Genomic DNA, 4750 nt, shown 5'->3' on the forward strand with positions numbered 1-4750 from the left:
GTAAAAAATAATATTATATTACCTTTTTGGAAAAAAATTGGGCAGAAAATTTGGAGGGCCACTGAAAACATGTGTAATTCTTTTAAATTGGAAACACTTAACTTAGGAATATAGACTCAGAATGTTTGGGCTATGGGGGACTACATTGTCTCCTGGTAATGCTTATATTTACTGTGTGGAAGAAGTTCCCCAGGGAATTGTAATAATGCAGGTTGTCAGGCTCCAACCCAGGAATTCTCAGGAAATCCGAGGTCAGGCTCAGGAATCTGAATTTTAACAGACATGCCCAGGTGATTAATGCTCATTTTTGAAATGATGGATGCAAACACAGGAGAGTGAACTGAACTGCTGCAATTTACTTAGATGCTAGGTCAATGTGCACCAAGTGTACTTTGGTTTGTTCCTAAAATGACATATTTTATTTATGAAATTCAAAGATTTATTCTCATAAAAATCACAAACTCACTGACGCAATTTATTCTTAAGTGAGTTAAAGTTTTCTTATAAATGGGGCTAAGAGCTACTGAATTTTACTAAATGTTACTGAGGTTTTGCAAATTAATGAAGGTAAGTGCCAGCACTTAGTCTCCCCCCTCCAAGTTTAGTTTGATTAATTATATCAATTCTAATGCATGAAATCAAATATATGCAAAATTACTGTTAAGAAACAGAATGGCTACCTAGAGATCTAGAGAGAGATAGACTATAGCCGAATCAATGGCAGTAGCCCATGTAATAGAGAATATATCAACAGAAGGATGGGGTCTGTGTGGAATATAAAAAATGAGATTAGAGATACAGAAAGGCAGAAAATATCCAGAACTGTGTGATTAACGGAAGACCCTGACTCTACTCCGTTGAAGGGTGTGCTTTTGACCCTTCCTGGTATGTCTGCCCAACCTACAGCCCCATTCTCTGAGCCTTCCCCACCCACAATGGTTGGTTCTGAAACCCATATTTGTGGTATACCACCTTGTCCCCCAGACCAAAGTTGATTGGAGGGGTGGGCACTTGACACAGAACTGAGGCAATCAGATTCTCCATCACAGAAACTTGTAATAGGGCTTCAAAAGCTCTCATTAGTCCCTTCTATTTGCTTTGTATATAAACTCAGGAGTTTCTGGAGCCAATGTGGAGAAAGGTGCCTTGAAGAGAAAGTCCAGAGAACATGAGATATGTCCTCGGCAATCTGGGGGCCTCGGATGCTGGTTTCTGAGTCACAGCTGAGAAATCTAAAGCACATGAGCTTAGCTGAAGAGGTGTATGGTAGAATTAAGGGATGTGGTTTGGGAGATAATAGCCCTCCCAGAATTCTTGGGAGAAAAGGATGCATGCGTGTTGCCCAGGCGAGAAGTGGACTGTGGACAAGTGAGAGCCAGCATGGCGTTGTCTCATATCCAGTCCAAAAGGGCTACCTGGGGGTATGAACAGAAAGTGGAAATAGGCTGCCAGCAGCTGTGGTAGTGTTCTGGGGCTGCCTAACAGAGTACCACAACCTGGAGGGCTGAAAACAACAGAAGGTTATTCTCTCACAGGTCTGGAAGCCAGAAATCTGAAATTAAGGTGTCGGCAGGATCATGCTTCCTCTGAAGCCTGTAGGGAAGGATCCTTCTTTGCCTCTTCTGTAACTCTACTCTCTGCCTCCATTGTCACGTGGTCATTTTCCCTGTGTGCCTCTCTTCGTCTAAGGACATCATTTATATTGGATTAAGAGTCCATCAAACTCCAGTATGACCTCATCTTAACTTAGACCTAATTACATCTGCAATGCTGCTACTTCCAAATAGGGTCCCATTCTGAGGGTAGGAATTCAATTATGGGGGAAACACAATTCAACCCATAAGAGATACATAGGTTTTGGGGAAGGACTCTTTTTTTTTTTTTTTTTTTTTTACCACCAACCGATATGGAACCTTTATTTTTAAGGTAATTTCTGTGCATCTGAAGTATGAGAGTAATCCTTTTACAAATGGAACTGATTACTAGAATAAATGACGACGAAACTATAACTGGTTATTTCATGTGAATCCACAGGAGTTTAAGCTTCAAATCCAGCCAAGAAGTTTGTTACAATCTCTTTCAGCTTAGCATCTGACTGTTCTGAGATCTTTCCATCAGTCCTTATATTGCCCAACAGGGCCTGGTGCTGGCTGATAACATGAGCCAGGAAAGCATGCTCAAACTTTGTGATCTTGCTGGGCTCCAATTTATCAAGATACCCTCTTACACCAGCATAAATAACAGCCACTTGTTCTTCAGTAGCCATGGGAGAATACTGTCCTTGCTTCAGCAGCTCAGTCAGTCGCACACCACGACTCAAGAGTTGCTGAGTGGCAGCATCGAGGTCAGAACCGAACTGGGCAAAAGCAGCAACCTCACAATACTGAGCCAATTCCAGCTTCATGGTCCCTGCCACCTGTTTCATGGCCCTCGTTTGGGCAGCAGATCCAACACGGGACACAGGCAAACCAACGTTAATGGCAGGACGGATGCCTTTGTAGAACAATTCTGTTTCCAAGATCTGTCCATCAGTGATGGAAATGACATTTGTTGGAATGTAAGCAGACACATCACCAGCTTGTGTTTCTATGACTGGTAAAGCAGTCAAGGAGCCACCACCAAAAGAATCATTCATTTTGGCTGCTCTCTCTAGCAGACGGGAGTGTAGGTAGAACACATCACCAGGATAGGCCTCACGACCAGGGGGCCGGCGGAGCAGCAGAGACATCTGACGATAAGCAACAGCCTGTTTGGATAAGTCATCGTAGATGATCAAAGCATGTTTGCCATTATCTCTAAAATATTCTCCCATAGAACAGCCAGAATAAGGAGCCAGGTACTGAAGGGGAGCAGCATCAGAAGCAGTAGCTGAAACCACGATGGTGTACTTCATGGCATCTGCATCTGTAAGTCTCTTCACCAACTGGGCAACAGTGGATCTCTTCTGACCAATAGCAACGTAGATACAGTATAGCTTCTTCTTTTCATCAGTTCCATCATTGAAACGTTTCTGGTTAATGATTGTGTCAATAGCAATTGATGTTTTGCCAGTCTGTCGGTCACCAATAATCAGCTCACGCTGACCACGACCAATTGGCACCAAGCTATCCGCAGCCTTAATACCAGTCTGCATTGGTTCGTGCACAGAGATTCAAGGAATGATCCCAGGGGCTTTCAGGCCAACTCGCCTACGGGTCTTGGAACCAACTGGACCCTTTCCATCAATGGCATTACCAAGGGCATCTACAACATGGCCCAACAGCTCCTCGCCAACCAGAACATCCACAATGGCTCCTGTTCTCTTCACAATATCTCCTTCCTTAATTAGTTTATCATTTCCAAACACGACAACACCAACATTGTCAGGTTCCAAGTTCAAAGACATATCCTTTAAACCTGAAGAAAACTCTACCATTTCTTCTGCCTGAACATTTCTCAGCCCATGTACACGGGCAATACCATCACCAATGCTTAGGACACGCCCCGTCTCTTCAAGGTCAACAGAGGTATCAGCTCCAAGAATACGCTCTTCAAGGATAGAGGACACTTCGGCAGTGCCAATCGTCTGAAGATGAGTGTTAGAGGCATGGAGGTTCCTTGCAGCAATGAAGAAGGATCCCAAAGCATTTTTGGAGACCAGTCCGGCCTGCCGAGGGAGGGCGCGGACCACGGCCACCGCGACGCACACGGACAGCATCTTTCCACGTTCTCCTTGGGTTGTTTCTCTGCAGCCGCAGCCTCTGGACTGACTGGTGGGGAAGGACTCTTAAGCAACAGGCAGAAGAGAGACACTGTGTATGTGTCTTTTGTTAAGGGAACTGAATGCAGACGGACTACTGCTTTTCTCCCCGATTCCACTGCCTGTAATGATAGTGTGCTGGTACCCCCATCAATAAAAACAACAGGCACCAAACAGTGCTCCAGTACCATTCCAGGAAGAGTATGCCTGCTTCCCTTTCCCTGCTCCAACATGGAAGGGTCAAACCTGCTACTAGAAGGAGAGCCCCTCAAGGAACAGAAACTGAGAAAAATTGACCCAAACTGCCTTTGACTTCAGGCTTCATGCCTGTAAGTGAGTGGAGGCTGGGGGAGGGAAGAAGTCTCAGAGTATTGGTTATTATATGTCATTGGACATCTTCATTACTGAACCGAGAGTGTGTTTTTTCCACTTGAACTGACTGTAGGACTTCTATTTATTACTTAGGAATGGCCAGAGGAGTCATTTGGCCTTTCTGAGTCTTGATCCAGGGGCAAGGGAAGAACCAGACAGACCCATAGAATCCACACTTACAGCAATAGAGAAAGATAAAAATAAAGGTACTTGATGCTTACAACCCATGAGCCATGCTTGCTCAGAGTAATAGTTCCACATGGTTCTCATTTCAGTGAATAACTTTACTTTCTGGCCTATATTTCAGCCTTCCATGAACTTGGTTAATGTTTATCTTTGCTCTATTAACTGATCTATATTTGATACATTGGCAAAAATCTGTTTTTATTTTGTTTTGTTTGGTTTTGGTCTGCAAAACTAAGGAACAGTCGATAAATAGTGACTCACCTAAAGTAACAGGATCTATATTTGGTGGCCTGTCAATAGGTCTTGCCCTTCTGTCTTGCTGTTTGCCTCTTCAAGTCCCAACACTAAGTAGGTAAATGTTCACTCACTTGATCATTCCTTCAGCATGTACTGAACACCTGCTTTGTGCTATGCATCATTTCAAGCTTCTGAGATATGGTGGAGAGCAGAACA

The 4750-nt window shown here is 43.8% G+C and overlaps 1 pseudogene across 1 annotated transcript; it reads right to left on the bottom strand.

Annotated features, from left to right (window-relative positions):
• Positions 1 to 1869: 1869 nt before the first annotated feature.
• On the bottom strand, positions 1870 to 3697 carry LOC113911378 (annotated as a pseudogene). Its single transcript, XR_003516451.2, has one exon. The product of XR_003516451.2 is annotated as an ATP synthase subunit alpha, mitochondrial-like (transcript).
• Positions 3698 to 4750: the final 1053 nt, after the last annotated feature.

This window comes from Zalophus californianus, chromosome 12, assembly GCF_009762305.2.
Source record: "Zalophus californianus isolate mZalCal1 chromosome 12, mZalCal1.pri.v2, whole genome shotgun sequence".
NCBI classification, from domain to species: Eukaryota; Metazoa; Chordata; class Mammalia; order Carnivora; family Otariidae; genus Zalophus; species Zalophus californianus.